This window comes from Tursiops truncatus, chromosome 17 (genome assembly GCF_011762595.2).
Source record: "Tursiops truncatus isolate mTurTru1 chromosome 17, mTurTru1.mat.Y, whole genome shotgun sequence".
NCBI lineage: Eukaryota > Metazoa > Chordata > Mammalia > Artiodactyla > Delphinidae > Tursiops > Tursiops truncatus.
In genome coordinates this window covers 71,499,505-71,523,898 of record NC_047050.1, presented here as the reverse complement: position 1 = coordinate 71,523,898, position 24,394 = coordinate 71,499,505, and the positions used below count along the sequence as shown (strand labels likewise).

At 46.6% G+C, this 24,394-nt stretch overlaps 1 long non-coding RNA gene across 2 annotated transcripts in view; it reads right to left on the bottom strand.

Moving 5' to 3' along the window:
- The window catches only part of LOC109549446 (uncharacterized), a 282,692-nt gene that overhangs the window by 157,975 nt on the left and 100,323 nt on the right, over nt 1-24,394 (bottom strand). The gene's annotated exons all lie outside the window — the stretch shown is intronic.

The following is a 24,394-nucleotide window of genomic DNA, read 5'->3' as shown; positions in this document are numbered from 1 at the left end:
GGGTGTTATCACCAAAACTGGGATCATCTAACCTGGCTTTGTCATCTCCAAAGACAAAGAAGAAAAAGGAAGTCACAGAGGACTATTCGCTGTTGCCCCTGTAATAATCTCCCCAGGAAAACGAAAAAAGAACGGATCTTGTCACTAATTTTAAAAATCAGAGGATGTGTTCAAATTCCCTTTTATAGTCACTACCCTTTTGTCTCCTGCCGGCTGAGTGCTGATACAAGGCACTGGGCTTTTGTTCCTGTAATACTGAGCTTGTCTTCATCAGTAACAGTGTGCCAGAACCCTTTTCTGAATCAAAACTGGGGCCATGGAAGAGGAGGATTTCTGATTAGGCCCTAGAGTTTGTCCTGTACAAATGAACTTTCCAAGTGGGACAGAGAGAGAGAAACTGAGAATACAGTAGAAGGGAAAAAACTATCTTCTTTATACTCCAGCTAATTATTTTAATCATCTGATCCTACTTAAGTAATGAACTAAAGCGGAGTTAAGGCTTTTGTATTCGTACTTTTTTAATGTTGTCTGTTTCCTCTTCATTCATTACTTAAATCGTAGAATCTCAGGGTTGTGAGAGGCCCACGAGCTCATCTAGTTCAATCCTTTCATTTTGCAGAAGGGAAACCAAGGCTCAGTGCTGGACTGATTCAGAATTTAGTAAAGGAAATAGTACAAAGACAAGAATGGGGAGGAACAGCCGGGATGTAGTGAAAACTATGATACAGTTTGAAATAAAGCAGAATTCCAATATTCCTTAGCCATGCAACCTTCATAAATACCTTACTGCCACTGAGACTGAACTCTACAAATATAAATGGAGATAATATCACCCACTGAGTGAAGGTCTGGAAAATAGTGGGCCAGGGCTGGGCGTACAGTTGGGTCTCGATATTGGCCACATGCCGTACAATGCATGTGACACACACATGTCATATGTCATTGCACGTTGAACGTGAGGTCAGGAGTTGCAATTATCATCCCCTTGTTACAGACTAAGAAGCCAAGTTTACACAGCTAGAAAGTGGCGGAGTCAGTATTCACACACAATCACAAAATCAGGAACAGGAGCTGTTAAATGCTATTATACCCCGTGCGCCTCAGTAAGTCCTACTTCTTTACACTGATTTTAAATCAGTAGTGAAAGCACTACAAAAACTGCCAAGTGCTGAGAATTTAAGGAATGACCATTTTTTTCAAAATATCCAAAGTGGTGGGGGTCCTTCTCAGAGTCAAAATCGATCTGAATCAGCAGTTTCATCTCTAGAATGCTCTGCTAAGTGATAACTCAGGCTCATTTCAAGTGGTTTCTCAAGGTCATTTGATTATAGTTCCGAACATACAGATCATCTGATTGCCTTGGCATAAGTACACGCAGGACCGACAAGGTCCTGGGTATGAAGTAGAAAAATGTAAATCCTAGAGACAGCTGCAGCATTAGCAGTCTGGAACCCCGCAGTCCTACTGCTGACTCCACCACTTACAGCCCTCGTGACCAAGGACATGCTCATCAACCGTGCTGAAGCTCAGTTTCTGCATCCATAAAATGAGGACTGATACTCAAAAAAGGCAACATAGTATTGTCCCATGTGTCTTAGCCAGATACTGACAAATTTAAATTGGAAGTTCAAGATTCTCTGGTCCAGGGGTCACAAACTCAAATGCCTACAGGTGCTGGGCAGATAATAAAATGAGTGAAACAAACTTAGTGTTAGACAATAGGGAGTGGTGGGGATTGTGGTGAACTAAGGATGCTCACTGAGAGAACTGCTGAATTCCAGCTTTGCACGGAAATAGGGGCTCAGGAATTCTAGATTTCTCCCATTATCAATGGAAGGCAGAAATTTCTTTTTTTTTTTTTACATTTTTATTGAAGTATAGATGATTAACAAGGTTGTGTTAGTTTTAGGTGCAGCAAAGTGAATCAGTTATACATATACATGTATCCACTCTTTTTTAGACTCTTTTCCCATATAGGCCATTAGAGTATTGAGTAAGGTTCCCTGTGCTATACAGTAGGTCCTTATCAGTTACCTATTTTATAGATAGTAGTGTGTATATGTCAATCCCAGTCTTCCAGTTTATCCCTCCCCCTCCCCCCACCGTTAACCATAAGATTGTTTTCTACATCTGTAACTCTATTTCTGTTTTGTAAATAAGTTCATTTGTGCCATTTTTTTAGCTTCCGCATCTAAGCAATATCATACAATATTTGTCCTTCTCTATCTGACTTACTCACTCAGTATGACAATCTCTAGGCCCATCCATGTTGCTGCAAATGGCATTATTTCATTCCTTTTTATGGCTGAGTAATATTCCATCATATATACGTACCACAACACCTTTATCCATTCCTCTGTCGATGGACATTTAGGTTGCTTCCGTGTCCTGGCTATTGTAAATAGTGCTGCAATGAACACTGGGGTGTATGTATAAAAGCTATTCTGAGTTTTAAATGCTGATAATTAAAGTATTTTAGGGACCATATAGGCCAAACAGACATTTGTGAGGGCTAGATTTGTCCCTTGGGCCGATGGTTCATGACCTTTGAGTCTAACCCATCTCCCTCCCAACCCAGCCAAGGACACTGAGATTCTGTGAGGTGAAGAGTGGCCTGTCACCACCAGGACCAGAATCCACATGTCCTGTCACCCAGTTCTGGGCTTTTCCATAGCAGAGCTGCTTCTTTGATTCTCTGGAGTGGACTGGAAAAGGGAGATTACAAATTCAACACAGCAGCAAGAAAACTCAGATGGCCCACCCTCCTCCCTGGACAGGTCATTTGGTCAGAGTACAAGGCAGAAAAGAGATGATTTGCTTCCCAGTCTTCTGACTGTGAGGTAAGTAGTGGGAGGAAAGTAACACTGGACTCATGTCAAGGTTCAGAGAGATTTCATTCTCTTTCAGACACTGATGTATCTGCATATTCATAAAGTCTCAATCATTATTCTAATAATGCCCAGCATTGCTGCTCTATTTTCTCAGGTGTTACCTCTTATCTGCTGAGCAAAGAATACCCCCAAAGGGCTGTACTTCTTCCTCCCCCAGAAAGATAGGCTGTTAAGAGAACCAGCTTCAAAAGTCAGAACCATGGAGAACAGAAGGCATCAGGTTACACAGAAACAATTATGCCCAAGACCCTAATTGGATTATTAGCAGCCCCAAATTCAGCTTTAAGCAATTATCTACTCCACGCCTATGAAAAAATAAAGCACAAGCCAATTCTTGACTGTCCTTCCTAGCGAAGGAGAGGAAAAGATTCTTCTTGCAATGTGTGGAAGAGTTTCTACTAATGAGGCAGAAAACAATTCTTGGAAGAAAAAAATTGCATATATCCACACAACCCATTGGTGACTCTTCTTCCATTATTAAAAGGTTTTTTAAAAAATTGAAGAAAGCAAGTAATTTAAATCTCTATTCATAGCCCAGTTATATTTCTGTATCAAGGTCTGCAAAAGATCAGATAATCCTTTTCAAATTTCCCAGATGACTTCTTATCTCCTGTGAATCACCAGAGCTTCAGTTCAAGACAGCATGGAAGGATTTCAGACCACCCATATGTCAGTCCCTGTGCGGGCTCCAGAGGTGAGGAGGACTGATTGGTAAGACCTCAAGGAGCAGAGTCCCCTGAGCTCAGAGCTTAGGAGTGAAGAAGCTGACACCAAACCAGCTCATCACAGGACAATGCAACACATGTGAGTCTGAATGTCTACACCAAGTTCTGTGGAAACAGAGGATCAAACAACTAGCAGTATGTGGGAAAGTCAAGGGAGGCTGCATGGAAGAGGTGACATTTATGGTCATTGAAGGATGAGTAGGAGTTTGCCAAAGAGACAAGGTAGTAGATTGTCATCATGAGCAGAGAAGACAAGTAATATATGGTCACAGTTGTGAAAATCCTTCAGGAGACCCTATGCAGTTGGTGATGGGGTCCTCTGGTGCACAGGGTGGAGTGCAGCACCTGTGATTTTCTGCAAAGTGTTTTCACCTCATTATTTTATTTTATCCTTAAAATAGCCCAGAGCCCATGAGGCCAGGCTTGTAAAGAGCCAGGCTCTGGGGTGAATACTTGGCATTTATCATTTAATTTAATCTTCCCATCAGGGCTTTGCAGGGGCTATCCTTCCTATCCCCATTTTGCAGACCAGATTCCAAGGCGGCAGGCCATTAGTTACCTGCCCCAGGTCAAAGCAGGAGAGATGGGATTCAGACCCAGGCACTGTGGCTCCAAGCGCCACACTCTTCACCATGCACCTGCCGCCCATGTGATTCAGGTGGTTAATAACTAACCACAAAAGGCACAGAGAATACAAGGCAGGGTCCGAACTGTGGGGCTGGATCTTCATCTCCAGCATTCCGGCTCTCTCTACTCCTCGTGTGGCCCAAGGCGATCAGTTTCCAGCAAACCCACACAGCCTACAGTCTCTATGGAGAACAAGAGTTTGGGCAAATAGGCACCAGATACCACCGGTGGCTGTGACATTTCAAATCACTGGCTTTTCTTCCTTCCCTGCACACAGGCCTGGGGATTACATATCAACCAGCACAGCAGCTCTGCTGGAAATTCTCCTTGTCAACTTATTAGAGCCACCCTCAGACATGAACTGATACAGTTTCCCCAGGACGTTTTAATTTAATTATTTATTCCAAACCTTGGCCTCCCCCTCCCCCCGTCACACACACCAGCACCACCCATCTCTAAACCTCTTAAAAGTGGAAGGTGGGCCAACTCAGAAGCAGAGGGTGAATTCGAATCCCAACTTCGCATTTTATTAACATCTCAGGAATGGAGATCTCTTGGCTATAAAATGGGATTTCTCCATTCAACACATATTTATTGGGGACCTACAATGTGCCAGACACGTAGAATTCACGGTCGGCAAAATGAACCTATTCCTGCCTCATAGAATCTACAACCTAGCAAGAAAGAAAAGCAATGAAATCAATCACTGTGATCAATTTGATAAGCATTCAGTCAGAGGAAGCATGATTCTTAGAGCCGGGAGGGTGATGTTTCCAACTCATCCAGGGTGTTGAAAGCAGACCTACATCCAGTGCCTGGGAACATTTTGGAAGAAAAGTGGTGAGAATCAGGAGGCTGTGGAAAGAGGAGAGGCTTTAGATTCAGACAAGATCAGGTGCCACTGCTCACTGGACACACTTCTCCTCACCTGTAAAATGGGTATAGCAGCAAGATCTACCTCTCACATTTGTTCTTTTTTTGGGGGGGCGGGGAGAACTATATAAGATAATGTCAGTTCCAAATCGGGAACATACTGGATTTTCAACCTGTAGTCATTCCTGTCCTCTGTGCCCATGAGTGCAAATGATAGCACCAGCCCCACACTGCAAGGCCTGAGCTTGGAGTGGTATCAGGACACACACAGTCACTGAGTCACTCTTTTAATCAGTTCCTTGTAAGCATAGTAAACCCAAAAATATACACGAAGCAGTGTGAGAAGCAAAGAGGCCTGAATAAAAATATAGAAGAAATCTGGTTCCAGCCACAACTGGGGACCAACTTCCCTGGGCCTCTCTGGTCAATTTTATTCTCACCTGCCAACGGGACAGTAGTATCTACACCAATCGTCCCATGGTAATTAATGGTACAAAGATCAGAACCTGATGAAACAAGTAAATGAGAAGCCGTGGAAAGCCATCCAGGTAGAAATGATTAATGCTCTTATAACTGTCATGATTCTTATTGTTCAGAAGCTGGACCATGTTCTTAAATGGAGTTTATGATAAATCGTGGTGATGATGTGCCCACTTCTCTTACCATGGGCAAAATAGAAAGATCATGGTCATCACAATCAGAAGACAAAGATTAGAATCCTATCTTGGTCACTTTCAGCTGTGTGACCTTGGTGATCTGAATTAACCTCTCTGAGCCTCCAAGACTTCATCTGCAAAATGGGGAAGAGCAATACATTCTCCATGGCATGGTGTTCTGAGGAGTAAAAGAGCCCACATCAAGTACCAGAAATATCGTAGGAGCTCCATTAACATGTGAATCTAGGTGAGCAATGTTAGCTTCCCCCCCTGCCCCTCGGAAGCCTGACTCCCCAACTTCTTAGTGATCCCACATAGCCAAGCATTTCCTGACCCCAAAATCATGCTCATCTCCAGGGAAGTTGCTCTCTGAGATTCTGCCAGCATCGTGAAAGTTCTACGCCAACAACAGCTGGCCCCTCAGGCTCCTTCCTCTTCCCCTCAGCATCCTCCTTTCCCCTCTCAGAAAGAGGTCTCCCTTCTCCTGTCTAAGTCCAGCCCCTCAACCCACACACTCAGGCCCTACTGGTCCAAGCTGGTTCCACGTTCTTTCTGGTCCCTCACATTCCAGCAAGGTGGCAGCACTCTCTTAAAGGGCTCTCCCTCCAGCCAACCAGCCTCAGAAGGTCTTTACTTCCACCTTCTTCTAAGCTCCTCCATCACAGCTCAGTCTTATCTGTTGCTAATGACAGAACCCATTTCTTGCCTCTCAGCCTAATTCCTTTGGGCTTGTACCTCCAAGCTGTTTCTTTCTGTCTCGCTCCTTCATCCTGGCTGCGATGCTCAAATTCCTTGTGGCTCCAAGAAACCACAGGACTGCACTGCCCACTGCCCACACACGTATCCAATAGCACCGTGGTCCTGCTCCCCTGGGAGGAGAGTTCTGACAACTCCCACGCTTCATCAGGGACCCTGCTCCCTCATCAAGTGTCTTCCACTTACAACCTAAGCAGGCTGATTATTGCACTTCTAATTACTTAACATCTAGCACATTAACAAAGATCTACCTAAATTTCCCTTCGGCAAGTCACCAGGGATGTCCATCCGAACGCTGAAACAAGGATCCATCCTGGCCATGGAAGATTCCGTGGGGTCAGAAGGCGGACAGAGAAGGAGGGTCTCCTGTCCAGAGCTGCAGGCAACTCTGAAATCAAGAGCCAATTTGGAGTCCAGCGTGAGAGTGGACCAGAACTGGGAGCCAGAGGAGAGTCTGGCCAGCCTGAAAGCTGAAGGCAGGAGCAGAAGAAGACATCAGAGCCAGCGGAGGGGCTGGGAACTCAGAAGCTACATGCAGGGAGCGAGAGGCCAGACATCTAAGTGACTGGGTGGGTCCGAGCCAGCCTGCTGCCCACGTGCCCGCCTTGGTGTAGTGCCTGAGCAAGAAGGTTTCATTTATGAGGTCAGAGATGCGCGTGGACAGCCTCCTCGTTGTCAAACCCAGCGGTCACTTCCCAGGTCTCTTCCTCCTCAAATGCCACACTGCTTGGCCCCACTCGCCATCCCCGACCACCCTTCCTACCTGAACCTCTCCCCGCTTCGGCATCCTCCCAGCCCTCTGCTTCTTCTCTGGATTCAGTTTTCAAGTCCTCTCCTCTCCTTTTTCTACATTTTCCCATTGTCAGTAAGATCACCAGGTTAGTAAGTAGAAGAACTAGGACACTGTCTTCCAGTGGCCAAAGGCTCTGCCTGTCCCACATGTGTCGTAGTACAGAAAAAAAGCAGCTAAGAAACCAACACCGTTTGCTGTTTAAAATTCATCAAACACTTACTGGGGTCTGGATCTACGCCAGGTGTGGTGGATAATTCTGAACCCTCAAGGAGCTTTAGATTAGAAGGTGGCTGGAGGGTGGACATTTCACAGCAGACACAAGGCTTCCCAACCCTCTGATCTAGAGTCATTTTTAGACCAGCGAGAAGGCGTCTCTCCAAGGTCCTGATCAGTATGTGGGTACCCAGTAATTGTTCCCACATGCACTTGTACTTTTCTACAGCTGCTGCATGCTGTATCTGCAAAAACTATCAGCCTCACCATCAATCCCCAAGCTTGTATGGTCTCTGAATTATTTAATGCTACATTCCAAGAGGCTGTGAATAATGGAATGGGGTGTAAATAATCTTATCTCTGTCTCTACATGCAGAGATTGTGAAGGGGCACCTAAAGAGGCTCTATTCTGCCAGAATCTTCCAACACCTGTGCATGATTAAAAACCAAACCAAATGCCCCCTAGATAACTGCTATTCCCTCGTGGGGGAAAGAAATGAGCAAGTGTCTCATCACATTTCATAGAGAGAGAGAAGCAATTATATATCAGGTTTCAGGTTCAAGTGCATCTAGGATAATTACAGCACTGCTTTCGAGTTGTATAGAGCCTGACAGATCACCTAGTTCTTTCTGCCTTATAGGGATGGGCAGGGTGGCTTTCCTAATTGACAGACAAGGACACTGCTCCCCAGGGAGACTACCTGGCTTACAAATAGAGTTACAACGAGGAAGAAGCAAGCCTGGGGTTTGGGTCTTCTGACTTCCTTGTCAGCAACCTCTCTTTTCCACCTTCCCACCTGGCTATTGGGGCATCATGCAAACATGCCTTTGTCTCCCAGTCATCATGCAGTGTTCATGTGACCTGCCCACATTTCAGGCTTGTCTTCATGTCAGGTAGATTTTCGCGAGGGCATGGGAAGGGATTCATGTGATTTTCATGCCCCACACTGAGCGTCAGATGCTTGCCCTATCTACTCAGGTTAATGAGCCACTAAGATAAAGGAAGGAGAAAAATGAAAATATTCAGGAGATGAAGGACTCTGTCAATGAGCCCCGCTAAGCGCTATGGTGTGGTAGCAACAAGCTCTGGACCAAGAATCAAGAAATCTAGAAACCAGTTCTGATTCTGCCGCTACCAGCTATATGATCTCGGAGAAGTCTCATCACTGTAAACATCCAACTTCTTACTCAATAAAATGAGATAAATAACAGTTTAGACCCCACAGGGTTGGGGGGGTGACCAAAATGGGAACCATGTACATTAGTGGAAGTGTTATCCCCATCTATGAATGGATGTGCCTAGGATTGTAGTCATGATGCAGGAAGATAAATGCTCATCAGGCCTGGGGTAATTTGGGAGAATTTTCAATCTTCCCAGAGACAAGGAGCCAACACAAAGGCAGAAATGTGAGTTCCTCAAGCCTGCTTCACAGGAATAGTCCATGTTAACCAAAAGTCTTCTGTTGTAAGTCCTCTCCCAATTTCAAAATCTCCATCATAAAATCCTCCTTCCCTCGGGCTTCCCTGGTGGCGCAGTGGTTGAGAGTCCGCCTGCCGATGCAGGGGACGCGGGTTCATGCCCCGGTCCGGGAAGATCCCACATGCCGCGGAGCGGCTGGGCCCGTGAGCCATGGCCGCTGAGCCTGCGTGTCTGGAGCCTGTGCTCCGCACCGGGAGAGGCCACAGCAGTGAGAGGCCCGTGTACCGCAAAACAAAACAAAACAAAACAAAACAAAAACATACGTTCCCGGACAAGGATGGAGGAGAATATGGTCAGAAATGATAAAAGCAGTAAACACTCCACTGCAATCTTCACCCTCATTTCAGAAGTGTTTATCCTCAAATTTCTTTCTTCTCTTAGGAGCTCGGAATCTCTTGTGACAACTATCGCCTACCCACGTGTCCCTAAAGGACCATTTGAATCTGTGTCTCAGTACACATCTTGGGTCCTCCCTCGTGTCCACCTTAACTGGACACCTGACTACCAAAACCACGTGGACATCAACCAGGAGGTGGGTGAACAGCATCTTAAGCTAATTAAGGAAAGCAGGTTATTATAGGGAGGCCCTATTCAAAAAAATAAGGAAATCCGGTATGACAGAGAGCTGAAACATCACCTAATTGGGAGAACAATTGCGAAGAACTATTAACCAGAGTAGATTCAGTTCCAGACACCCCACTGCTTAAGTGTCAAGACCAGAATAGCTTCCCAAAGTCTGATGGATGACTCCACTTCCTCTCCAACACTGTGAAAGAGCAACAAGGTAGGATGATGAAAGATTATACAAAAGGTGAGGTTTGTTCTACCTGTTCTCATCCTTTCTCCTCTTCTCTTCCCAGCTTTATGTATTTATTGTGCATTGAATTGTGATTATATCTCTGATACTTCTGTGAGCATCCTGAAGGGAGAAAACTGTATCTCATTTTTCTTTATTTACTCAATGATTCACTGAACATCTCCACACAGGTGATCCACAGACATCTTCTTTTTTTTTTTTTTTGCGGTACGCGGGCCTCTCACTGTTGTGGCCTCTCCCGTTGCGGAGCACAGGCTCCGGACGCGCAGGCTCAGCGGCCATGGCTCACGGGCCCAGCCGCTCCGCGGCATGTGGGATCTTCCCGGACCGGGGCACGAACCTGTGTCCCCCGCATCAGCAGGCAGACTCTCAACCACTGCGCCACCAGGGAAGCCCCACAGACATCTTTAAATCAAAATGTCTAACAGTGAGTTCCTTAACTGTCCCTCATATTCGCCCTTCTTCCGAATACCCTACCTCAGTTGATGGCACTGCAAACACCCTAATCACCAGGCAAGAAGGTGCCACCCTTGACCCCCACAACTTCCTCATGCCCTACATCCATCAGCCCTAAATCTGATTCGGTTTTGCCTTAGTCTTCAATTAACTCCCTGACGTTTGTTGAATTCCTTACGTGTGCCATGCACTCTAGCTCCAGGGGCATCAGGGTGGACAAAATGGACATTATGCCTGTCCTCGTGGGTTCAAATCCAGCTCCATCCCTTACTAGTTTGGGAAAATTACTTATCCTCTGTTTGGCTCCAGGTCCTCATCTGAAAAATGGAGATAAAAATAGTGCCTACTTCTGGATGGATGAATGAATTTTAAAAACTGGTATATACATATGATGGAATGTTATTCATCCTTAGAAAGGAAGGAAATCCTACGTCATGCTACAACATGGATGAAGTTTGAATTATGCCAAGTGAAATAAGCCACGTAGAAAGGACAAATACCGTTGATTCCACTTAGATGAGGCTAAACGAGTCGAACTCATAGAATCAGAAAGTAGAATGGTGGCTGCCAGGGGCTGAGGGAAAGGGGCTCTGCGGAGTTGTTATTTAAAGGGTATAGGATTTCAGTTTTGCAAAACGAAAAAGTTGAAGAGAATTATGGCACCACGGTGTGAATATACTTAAGACTACTGAACTGTGCACTTTGAAATGGTTAAGATGCCAAACTGAGAAATCCTGGGATGGATGTAACTTTAAGCACGGCTAGATTCAGGGGCTCAGAGGATGTGGTCAGGGAGGGCCTTGTCCCCGTCTGCTGGCTCTGCCTTCCTGGAAGGGTGATGGGGGTATTTCAGGCTGGCCTGACCCCAGGGAGCCACTGGCTTTCAGGTTTATGTCCTGTCACAGCCCAGCAATTCTTGCAGAAGGAAAGTCTCTCTTTCCCTGTAGTTCCAATAAAAGTCTCAAGGTTGACTCTGAATAAATAAATAAATAGAATGGTCAAGATGATAAGTTGTGAATTGTGTCTTTTTCACCACAAGTCAAAAAATTTTTTAAATCAACCTAAGAAAATAGTGCCTATCTCTCAGGATTTTCATGAAGATTCAATACATGAGTTAATACGTGTAGAGCACTTAGAACACAGTAAATGTTCATAGCAAGTACCATGTGCATTTGCTGTATACAAATGCTCATTGTAATAAGTGGTACTGAAGAACAAGGGCTCCCCCGTGCCCTGGTGACCTTACACATAGGCACATAAACCAGGCAGACAAAGCCTCAAGCCACAGCCCGTCTGAGTCTTGGCAGAAAGAAGAACCTGAGGATGAGAGGCTTCTAAGAAGCCACTACGAATTCATCTCCACTCACTCCCCATCCCCCCTGGGAAGCTGTTAGAAGATAGTTTCTCATGACTTCTGATGAGATATGAGACTCTTCACCCCTCCCCCTCCCCACACAGCTGCACTCAGCAGGGAGTGTCCCACCACTTTGCTACGTTGTCATCTGGGCCCTGTGGCTTTGGCGTTCTCCTTTTGGGGTGTGCGAGAGGGATCTGAGTAGCTAGCTAGTGGCTTGGGCTCCTCTCCGTTTCACTGTCTATGTGTGTAATAAACTGTCTCCATCTAAACATGGACGATTGTATCTTGACTGGACAAATCTGTCAGCCTTTGCCCTTGGCCTTGTGCTCAACAGAGAGAAGGAAAGTGTCTCATATAATAAAAAGACTAACAGAGGGACTGTCCAGGTCAAGGGCATCCATAAGAGGCTCTCCATGGACTGCCCCACATTTGACCCATCAGCAAATACCATCACTTCTGCCTTTAAAATACACCATCTGGTCTCTCCTCCTCTGCTTGTGGTCCCTCCCGTGAGGTTTCCTAGAGGAACCAGGGCAACCTTGTAAATATACAGAGAATCATGTCACTCCCCTCCTTCTTGCTCTTCAAAGACTTCCAGTTATATCAAATAAATGCCATTCTTATCAATGCCCTACAAGACCCTTCACGACCTGGCTTCTGCCTACATCTACAGGCTCGGTCACGAGCCAAGCTCTTGCCACACAGGCTTCTTCTAGCCCATCAAACACGACAAGAACGTTTTGCACCATAGAGCCTTTGCACACGCAGCCCTTCCCCCTCTGGAGCTGAGGAGAAGAGAAGATGGTAGAAGACAAAATCCTGAAGGAGTCCTAAGAATGGGAAGCAAGTGATGAGCAGGTGGAGATGTGGGGCAGTAACTCAGAGAGTGGTGTCAGGAATCCAGGTGAGGAGAGCATCTCAGGAAGGAGAGATTAGTGGACTCCGTGGTCTGATGGGAACTCATGTGAGACTCACGGTGTTCAACAATTCAGCATGATGCGAGGTCACTGGTGGCCTTATTGTGAGCAGCCCTGGAGAGATGGGGGGTCGAGGCCAGCCCGTGGGGTGTCAGAGAAAATCAATGAGAACCAAGTATGAGGAAAGGCTGGAGATGAGGATGAAAAGGGAAAGTAACAAGAATGAAGTTGTGAGACGGCAGGAGAGGATGGATTCCAGAGAACAAGCAGAAGAAGTAGCCTTGGAGGAAAGGAAGATGCTTGAAAAACAAGAGTAAAAGAGAGAAGAGGGGGTGCTTTTAGACGTCCCATGTGTCTTTTTTCTCAAACTTCACACTGAACTTCTCATGGTTCAACCAAATGCATCACACTGGCCTTCTCCTCTGCACTTTTGCTCAGACTCTTTGTTAAGAATGTCCTTCCTGAGACTTCCCTGGCCGTCCAGTGGTTAAGACTCTGAACTTCCACTGCAAGGGGCGCGGATTCGATCCCTGGTCAGGGAACTAAGACTCCACACGCCGCGCACCTGGGCCACAAAAAAAAAAAAAAAAAAAGTCCTTCCTACTTTCCTTTGCCTACCTGCTCCTAGTGACTTTACGTGCACACTTTGAAGACCCCCTCTTCCCGCTTGGGTGACGTATTTCTCCTCTTAATTCCCCAAACCTACCCTTCATAACTCTGTCACTGCATTTGTCAGTTTGGTTTATATTTACAATCTTAGCAATCTGTTTCCATCATGAACGCATGAGCTCTCTGTGGGTAAGACGCTAATCCTATTTAGGTCTGCATCCCCAGGGATGTCTAACATAAAATGGGCACCATTGTAAACATTTGCTGAGCGACTGGAATTAGCAGCCCTGCACTGAGTCACAGCTTTGCAATTTGTCTTTCCTCTGAATAGTTTTAAGCAAATTGTTTCATCTCTTTGAGCCTTGGTTACTTACACTATATATAAGGAGACCAAACCCAACTGAATATTGAAGGAATCGAATGGAATATTGATCATGATAATGCTTTCGAAAAGCATGCTTACAATGATCACATGATTACAATGTAATATGTTACCATCCATCGCTGTTACGTCTTAGGGGGAGCTGTTCCTTTAATCAGTTCTAACAGGAGTATCCACGATGTTAATGAGTTTCGGTTTTGGTTTTTGAGAAATTGGAGAGGTGGTGGTGTGGTGGATTGACGCCTGGAATTGGACTCAAGTTCCTAAATAGACTTGGGACTCAAAGAAAATCACTTAATTCATCAATTTGATTAGTTATAAATATTTGCTGAGCACCCACCAGGCATCAGGCACTGGGGATGCAGAAGTGAGAAGGTTCTGTTCCCACCTAGAGAGAGAGAAACTTGCAAATCAGCGGTGAGAGTTCAATATCTCACAGTAACGGCTGGGATAGAGGTGGGAGAGAGTAGAGCAGTAGCACCGTGGAAGGAGAAAGAGGCAGTCAGAGAACCTTCCCAAGGAGAGCTGGGGGTGCATTTGAGCTGCAATTTGGAGGATGGGTGGGACTTGCCACAGAGAGCCAGGGGAGGGGACTGCAGCATGAGTAAAGGCTGGTGTGTGTGGGAAACAGACTTCAGGGTGGTCCCATGATCCCCACCTCCTGCTATTCATGCCTTTGGTAATATCCTCCCCTTGAGAAGGGGCAGAGCCTCTTCTAACCAATAAAAAATGGCAAAACGGAAGGGATATCACTCCTGTGACTATGTTACATTATATAAAACCCTGTCTTGCTAGCAGATTGCTCTAGGATACTTGCCGACTTTGAACAAGCAAGCTGCTGTGAATCCTACAGCTTCAAGGAAACGAATTCCAACAACAACTGAGAAAGCTTGAAAGTAGATCCTTCTCCAGCTGAGCCTTCACATAAGAATGCAGCCCAGCCACCCCCTTGACTGCAAGCTGGTGAGATCCTGAAGCAGAGAACCCAGCTAAGCTCTGCCCCAGATTCTTGACCTATGGAACTGTGAGACAATAACTGTATGTTGTTTAAAGCTGCTACATGTGTGCTCATTTATTAGGCAATGATAAAAATATATATATAAAGTGTGAGGCAACACACTTTTAAGCTCAGAAGAGACATGGCCATCTCCTAAGCCTTGGTTTTCCCAAGCATAAAGCTGGAATTGTCACAAGATCAGACACGCACACTTCTCTGGACCTTTGGGGGATGCTGGTGAGATGGGGGTTTAGCTGTGAGAGCATTTCTGAATTGCTGGATGCCATAAAGTTGCTGGTTGATCCCATTTCCTTACAGACACACTTAACAACAAAGTTCCCAGAGTCTGCCTGCCTCACCCCTATTTAGAAACAGTAAACGTTGGGAAGTAGTCAAGCTGTATTCAGGTCTCCCCAAAGCAGTGTACTTTCTCATCTCTGAAGCCTTTGGCCAGACTGTTTCTTCTACAAGAATGCTCTTTCCGGGATTTCCCTGGTGGTGCAGTGGTTAAGAATAGTGCCAGCACTATTTACAATAGCCAGGACATGGAAGCAACCTAAGTGTCCATCAACAGATGAATGGATAAAGAAGATGTGGCACATATATACAATGGAATATTACTCAGCCATAAAAGGAAATGAAATTGAGTTATTTGCAGTGAGGTGGATGGACTGTCATACCCAGTGAAGTAAGTCAGAAAGAGAAAAACAAATACCATATGCTAACACATATACATGGAATATTAAAAAAAAAAAAAAGGTTCTGAAGAACCTAGGGGCAGGACAGGAATAAAGATGCAGATGTAGAGAATGGACTTAAGGACACGGGGAGGGGGAAGGGTAAGCTGGGACGAAGTGAGAGAGTGGCATGGACATATATACACTACCAAATGTAAAATAGATAGCTAGTGGGAAGCAGCCGCATAGCAGCTGAGATCAGCTCAGTGCTTTGTGTCCACCTAGAGGGGTGGGATAGGGAGGGTGGGAAGGAGACGCAAGAGGGAGGAGAAATAGGGATAAATGTATATGTATAACTGATTCACTTTGTTATAAAGCAGAAACTAACACACCATTGTAAAGCAATTATACTCCAATAAAGTGTTAAAAAAAAAAATCCGCCTGCCAATGCAGGGGACACAGGTTCAGTCCCTGCTCTGGGAAGATGCCACATGCCGTGGAGTACCTAAGCCCGTGCACCGCAACTACTGAGCCTGTGCTCTAGGGCCCGTGAGCCACAACTACTGAGCCCCCCCACGCCACAACTACTGAGCCCCCCACTCCACGACTACTGAAGCCTGCACACCTGGAGCCCATGCTCCTCAACAAGACAAGCCACTGAAATGAGAAGCCCACGCACCGCAACGAAGAGTATCCCTGGCTCACTGCAACTAGAGAGAAATCCCACATGCAGCAGTGAAGACCCAAGGCAGCCATAAATAAATAAATAAATAAATAAATAATCTACTTAAGAAAAAAAAGAAAGAATGCTCTTTCCTCCACTTCACCTCTCCTGTATCTTCCTACCTACTTCTCATGTGCTTTTAGCTCAGACTCTGCTTCTCCCAGGCTCCCTTCTATGGCAAGGGGACATCCTCCCATCCTCTGTGACCCCAGGGCACCCTGACTGACCCTCGTGACATACTTCACTACAAGTTCTCTTTTACCTAGTGTCTCCCATCTCACCTCCAATGAGCCGTGACCTCCTTAAAGAAGGTGAATCTTATTCACCTTCATGTCCCTAATATCCGGCACAATGCCCAGTGCATAGTAGGTGATATTATACATATATATAAAATATATATGTATATAAAGTAGACCATTTACATACACATATATTTATATACGGTGGAGGCAGCTTCCTAGTCTAGGAAAATGATACTGATACATGTAGTGCAGGAAAGACTCCACCAACATATCCCCCCAGGGAAGTATATCCATTTATAATTTTATTCCATTTAATAAGAGGATGTGTGGGGGCTTGTTTAAACCCTTTTCTTTTTTAAAAAAGAAAAAACAATTGGAGAGTATTTGGTGTTCCTGCAGGTATAGACAGCTCTCCTGTTCCAGGCTCCCTAGGGAAGCTGTCAGAGAAAGTTTGCTGCTGTCTGAGTTGCCTTCTCTTCTGAGTTGTCAACTCAACTGCTTTCCAGCAGCCATCCTGAGAGGTGGGAGAAAGAGGAGGTGACTTTGCTGGTGTTTAAATCAAGAAAAGAAAGCCTTAATTGTCAGGGATGGGGCCAGTCACACTCCCTCAGGGAAGGCACAGGAGAGAGACAGGTGGAGGTGAGGAAGGAGGTCCATGCAAGCCCTGCATTGAGGCACCAGCCCAAGGACGCTGGTGGGGGAAGAGACGGAGGGATGGCATCTCACTCCTGCTTCTCCCCCAACCCAAGTCAGGGGCTCTCCTTGGCTGAAGCCATAAGGCGGAGACAAGACCACCCACCCCTCGCTCCCAGCCGGGAGGTGGGGCTTCGCTCCCCTTCCAGCCTCGCTTTGAATTCAGGCTCCACCACTTGCTAGCAGTATGACCCAAAGCGAGTCAACGAACCTCGCCGAAACCCAGTTTCCCATCTGAAAATGGAAATAGCAATCCCAGCCTCAAAGGGTTGTTGAGATAATTAAACAGGGTTAAGTGTGCATGAAGCCTGGGAGAGATAAATGATTTTAAAATGTCAGTTCCACGTCTCCCCAGCCACCTCCCCGAGCATGGCAGCCACTTGAACCCAAAGAAAAATGCACTGAAGGAAAACGAGCTACCGCAGGAGAGAGCACTTTGAGGTGAGTAAAACCCCAGTGTGTAAAGTGTAATTACCATTTCTACTAGTGAAGAAAACAACAGGTATTGCACAGAGGCAAATGACAGTGGCCTGTGTACACGGCATCGCACACTGGGCTGCTGAAGCACATTGGACCTCATCTGACCCTCAGACTGTATCCGTATTTCACTATTGCCTCCATCGTACAAATGAGGAAACTGAGGCTCAAATATTACAACGGTTTTCCCAGAGAGCCCCACCTAGGACTCAGGAAGATTGGTAACCGACTCCAACTTCCTGGAGTTGCATGCTCTTTCCAGCCTTCTTCACACATTCTATCCATGAGCACTCTTGATCATCCAATCCCTCACCCTGTAGGTTCCCCCACCACGGACACATCTCACACATTCTCCTGGCTTCTCCCAACATTTCTAAATGATAAGAACGATTTCGATTGAACGTAACAGAAACTCAACTCAAACGAGATGAACAGAAAGGGAATTCATTGACTCCTGTGCCTGGGATGCGCAGGGCGTGGCTCAGGCTTTAGAGGTAACTGGGTCCAGGTGACGGGTGGATAGTGCCCCCAGTCAGGTTATAAATACAAGGTATCACCAAATCCTACCAGGTCCTCCTTTTCCAACCTCACTGCCTTCACCAGCAAAGCCTGTACTACCCAAACCCTCTATCCTAGACAAAAACTGTCCACAGAGCACCTCCTCAAAACACACGTGGACTGTCCACACCTCTGAGAATTGCCTCAAAGAAGGCGGAATGGCTGTCCCACCTGGGTCTCCTCCTTCCTGATGCCAATTCTCCCTTCTCCGTGATCCTTCTCTGACCCCTCCTGGCCATAGCCTATAGTCTTGGGATCTGATGGGCAGATCTGGAGTTTGGTTTATGGTTTTGTTTTTAACTGAAATAAGCTTTTAGGATTTGAAGGTTGCCTGCTGCTTTGTTCTATTTTTATAGTGAACACAGCAAATCCTTAGATAATCTACTTTAGTGGCCATTTAATTATATGCACGTGAAGCAAGGAAGACCAGCACTGGGGGAGGGTGCACTGGGACTCGGACAACAGCCGTCATTCTCTTCTAAGAAGAACATGGAAGTATTGGCCTAGGAACCCAAGAGCCTTTGGGGGAACAAAATGATTTAGACCCCAAGCCCTAACCTTTTGATGTTCAATGTTCATGGACATTGAAGACTGAGGGGGTTAAACCATGGCAGCCGGCAAGTGGGCCTTATGAACAGGGCCCCTCCCTCTTGCATCACCTTGTCCAAGATGCTCTCTGTGGGCTCTCTGGTCTGGCCCCTGAGTAGGTGGAGAAGGCAGAGCTCACCTCCTCTGTAGGCCTGGTTCTCTTCCACTCAGGGTAGATGGGTAGGAAGACCTGCGTTGGCCTCAGTTAGAAGCCACAGTCCCCAGCTCAGCTTAATAGAGGCCCCATATTCTAGAAATTATGAGGTATTTGCCCAAATTCATAGAGTTGTGCTTTCTCTTTTGACCTCCGTTTTCTGTGTATACACTCCCAAACACAGAGAGAGGTGAAGATGCTTTTTTATAGTGCCTTCGAGTTTCATCCCAGCCTCTGTTTTGCTTTGTTTCATTTTTCCTCCTGGGCTGGGGGCAGTAAGGACAGAACTTAGAAGAGAAGTGACTTCCCCAGGATGGGCAGAGCAACACAAGCACAAGGTGTCAGTGGCCAAGCAGGTCTGTGTCCCATCTGTGTCCCTGACCCTCACTCACCTCGCACTTGAGGTACCATCTCATTCCTTCCTCACAGCAACACCCCGACGTGTCCGTGTATGACACCCAATGTTTGGGATAAAGCGGGTGGAGAGAAGCTAAGCAACTAGCCCAAGGTCACCTGGTCTGTGAGTGGCAGCACCAAGCTTGTGCCCTGGGTGGCTTTTCATCCAGGACGTGACAAGGTGGCATGTGAGACCTGACTCTGCCTTGTCATGCACGGTATTGGCTGAAGCCCAGTAAAAGAACAAATGCCTTTAAAAAATAACTTTGCATATAGCATTTGCCGAACCGTTTAAGAAATTAAATACACAAATCAATTTCTGTTTTATTATGAAGTTGATCTTGTCAATACTCTCCTCGGGTCTTCTAGGTTCCTCCCTCCAAAACAAATTGAAAGGAGAGGCCAAGAACAGTGAATTCATCCTGGGCTGGGCTTACCTGCCCCTTCACAGGGCTTCCCCCCACCCCACTGACCATCAGCCCACACTTCAACCCACTCAGCTCAACAGGAATTCTCAGGTTCCCAGTGCTCTTCCGCCGTCCTGGGTGGGGCTGTCTGCTTTTCCGTCGCTCTCTCTTCTCTTTCCCTGTCTCAGCGTCTCCACTCTTCTCCAGCTATTTTCTCCCTCCCCTGCCTCTCTGCATCTCTTCCACATACATACACATAAACTCACTTTATGTTTTATATATCAAAGCTAATTTCCTCCAAGGTGGGGAGAAAATCTGTCCTGAAAAAATAGGTATATTTTTGCCAGTATCGCCAGGTGGTGGTAGTTTTCCCCAAAGCCCTTAAAATCCCTGTTCCTTCCCTGTGTCCAGGGAATCTTCCCTGAAGGGCAAAGGCATCTGTTCATTAATCAGAGAGCACTGAAGCCCCATTCTGTCCTCCTGGGGCTTTTCTGATCTGCTCGGCCGTGCCCCTGGGGGTCCTGGGCCTCCAAAGAGACCTCTGGCAGGAGCCGTGAGAGTCTCCACCAGATGCTCAGCATGGCCCCTTTCATGTCCTTCCCTGGGCTTCCCTTCATGGGTCGAGCTCCCTCGGCCAGGGCTCTGTCTATTGGTAGTGCCCCAGCGCAGGACACCCACACAAGATAGGGAGGCCAGGTGGACGGGGGGAGGGGGGTCCCGCACTGACTGAAGGACTGTCACTGCAAAGGTCAGCTGGCTGTGCGGGCCCTTCGTCTATTACGGCTGATGATGCCCACAGCTGGCCGACCCTGGGTGGACCCGCGGGAATTCCCATCTCAGAACTCAGCAGCTTTCTCAGGAAGGAATGTGCTTTACAGATGAGACACGGACAGACCCTGAGTGGCAGGTCATCTGTCATACTCACCGCATCCCATTGAGGCCTTCTCTCTTTTCCCCTGAATGATGATTTTTCCTGCTCTGATTGGACCTAAGGACATGTCAGATGTAGACAAGAATAGGAGACCCCTGGGGATGGCAGTCTTCTCCAGCTAATCAGCCTGCTGATGGCTGTCCAAGAAGAGCACAGCCACAAATCCCATGATGTCGTGGAAAGAAACATGAGCTTCAAGTGAGATTGAACTCCAATCCCAACCCCATCACTTCTAGACGTGTGACCTTGGGCCAATTACTTGGTTTCTGCATTCTGACAGGAAATGGGTAGCACACTCAGAATGAGTACCATGGGGAGAGTTTAACAGACAACTATTCAGATGGGAAGGGCAGCATTGGAGGAGAGCTAAAGGACCAGTAACGGGAGGGGAACCCTGACCAGCCCAAAGCTTGAAGGGTGGACGGGAATAGCTTCTGTGTGGACAGGAGCTGCAGCCTTCAGTAGAGGGAGGCAGGCAACCCGCAGCAGAAACACCAGAAGCTTCCTCTCCTTCCATCTCCCATCTCCTGGTGCCCCCCCATGACACGCCCAACCAAGGGGCAAGGGACCCATGGAAGCAGTCCATCCAGCTCAGCTCCGGGAGAGGAGGGAAAATACCCAGAACACGCTGAGCCGCGGTTTCTATATCTATAAAAGAGAAGCAGTAATAACCATAGGATTTTTGAGAAGATTCAACAAAATACTATCCTCTGGAACACAGGAGCTGTTCTGCATTTCCTCTCACCAATACCCTGTGCTTGTCTGGGTCTCCCCCAAATTAGGACACATTCCTTCACCCAGGAGCTCCCCCAGAAACGGTCACCAGCATCACAGGATGTCCTCTGTTTAGAAAACATTGACACCCAAAGTTTAAGCAATGGTTTACACAGCTCTCGATCTGATTTAACGCTCCCAGCAGCCCGGCAGGTGAACGCGCTTGTCCTCATTTTACAGGTGAGGAGCTGAGGCTCAGATTAATTACTCTGCGCAGGTGTATGTGTCATGAATAAGAGAGCCACGACTCAAACACTGATCTTTGCCTTCTAGGTCTGTGCTTCTTTGAATTTATTTTGCACCTCACACCAGAAGGGGAGTAGAGTTTTCTGACCCACCCAGAGGAGAGGGGAGTCCTCCTCTGTGGCCAGACTCTGCAGATCTCTTTTGAGTGTACCCTCCCCCTTCCCCCTTCTGTGGACTTTTTGTTTCAACGCCAAACCTGAAACTTTTCACAAGAGGACTCTTCTCGGGGCTCTGAAGCACTTTGCCCCATGCTCAAGGGCAGTGGGAAGCAGCCCCTGCTGGAGGTCCTCAGCCAGTGACCCTGGGTGCTAGAGAATGACCCAGCCCCCCTGCTTCTGGGCGTGACCCTCCAGGCTGAGGCACAGCTGGGCTTCAGAGCTCCCTGAAGGCTCAGGCTGTGGTGTCCTCCTCAGGACTTTGCTGAAATGGCACCTTGGCTCTGTTCCTCTCCCATTCCCGGTCCTGCTTGCATCCCCATTCCTTCTCTGGCATCTCCTGAGAGCACATCCTCCAAAAACCACCTGCACACAAGTGCTTGTTTCAAGGTTTGCAACTGAGGAACCCCTTTCCCCAAAGCCCCTTCACGGGTGCTAGAAATATCCTCACAACAATGGAGAGATTGTCGGACTGGACCACTTCTCCCCAAAGCAGAGGCAACCTCTCTTCTGCTCCAGACCCTCGAGCTTTCTGTGAAATTACACACTATTCAAAAAAATTAAAAAACATCATTCTCCAAGAAGCCAGGAAAATCTCCAGGATTCCTGGCCCCAGGTCTACCTATATGGCACAGTACACAGTGTCCTTGACGGTTTTTCTCAGGGATGCACAAATAGTCCCAATTCCCCTCAAATTCCATCTCCTCTGCAGGTTCACACCTGAAATTCCACTATCAGAGTTTTGGTTGCTGCACCAACAGAACATCCTAGTGGGAGTCATATCGAAGCTGTAATCTCAAAGCCGTTACACTTCAATTTGAATGAAATATCAGTTTCTTCATCTGTAAGACAGAGATAATGCCACGATCTTGGGGGCTTAGAGTAAAGACGAATAAAGGCACAGTACGTGTGAAAGAGCTACAAAAGGGATATCACGATTTGAGAAACTGCCCTTGCCACAATGACCATTTCATCCGGGAGCCCTTCTGGGGCTGAAGGCGAGTGCTACTTCCACCCCCTCGAGCTTCTAGGGAAGGAGGCTGGTCAACCTAGAAAACCAGGGACAATGCTGTCTCCTGTAAGGGACAGACTCAGAACGGCTTAGGCAATGCAGAAGACTTATCCGCTCACATAAAAGAATCTCAGCATGGGTTTTCCAGAACTGGCTAAGTCACAGTTCAATGACTTTATCAAGGACCTAAGATCTCGCCATATTTGCAGTGCCTCATCGTTACTCGTTGGGGAAATGCAAATGAACAACACAATGAGATACCCTGACACACTTATTCAAATGGAGAAAATTTTGAAAATTGACCACACCAAGGGTTGGTGAAAATGTGGAGGAACTGGAACTTTAATATACTGTAAAATGGTACAAGCGCTTTGGAAAACAGTTATACCCACCACATGGTCCAGCCATTCCACTCCTGTGTATTTACCCAAGAGAAGCAAAAGCATATGTTCCTACAAAGACTTATCTATGAATATTCATGGAAACCTTACCTGCGTAGCTGAAAACTGGAAACAATCCACAAGTTCATCAACAGTTGAATGGATAAACAAATTAGGGTACCTGCATACAATAGAATACCACTCAGCAATGAATAGTAATGAACTAATGATACACTCAACAATTTCGATGAATCTCAAAGTAATTATGCCCCATGACAAAAGCCAAGCAAGAAAGAGTACATACTGTGTGATTTGTTTATATAAAAATCCAGGAAATATAAACTAATGTATAGTGACAGGAAGCAAATCAGTGGTTGAAAGGGGACAAGAGAGCGAGAAGGACAGGAGAGAAAAATCACAAAGGGGCGTGAGGAAACTTCTGGAGGTGATGAAAATGTTTCTTATCTTGAATGGACAAACAACAATATCCTACTGTATGGCACAGGGAACTATATCCAATCTCCTGGGATAAAGCACAATGAAAAAGAATGTACATATGTGTAAAACTGAGTCACTGCTGTACAGAAGGGTGACGCAACACGGTAACTCAACTATACTTCAATAAAAACAAATGTTTCATACAGTTGATGATAGTTTCATACATATATCAAAACTTATCAAACTGTATGCTTTAAATATGTTCAGTTTACTGTAAGTCAGTGATCCTTGGTAAAGCTCTTCTCTCTTTTTTGTGGGGGGGGGGGGTACACGGGCCTCTCACTGCTGTGGCCTCACCCGTTATGGAGCACAGTCTCCGGACGCGCAGGCTCAGAGGCCATGGCTCACGGGCCCAGCCGCTCCGCAGCATGTGGGATCTTCCCGGACCGGGGCACGAACCCGCATCCCCTGCATCGGCAGGCAGACTCTCAACCGCTGCGCCACCAGGGAAGGCCTAGACTTCTTTATTGAGTGTCTACTACGTGCCATTCATGTGCTGTATGCTGGGGATGCACCAGTAAAGACTCTGCCCTCTGTAGTCCAAACTCCAGCAGAGAAAGTCAGCAAGAAACAACAACAGCAAGATGGCACTCACACTCACTCCCCAAAGCATTATGTCTCTTGGCGCTACTCACTGACCAATTTTGCTCCTCTGAATCACAGTTTTTTTCTTGTGGTGATCATCTATCCTCCTCTGGGAGCACATCCTTTCTTCTAATGATCTTCTATCATTGCTTAAGCTACAGTCAAGTGCCTGCCAGCAAAGATTATACGATGCTCTGTCTTCATACTTCACATTGACTTTGAGGACATTCAACCATCATACTCTGAATCCATCAACCACATCTTCGACTGCTCCCTTTTTGCATCCATCTTGCCTTCTATTAGTAGATTAGGAGAAAGCATGGTACAGCAAAAGGACCATGGGTTTTG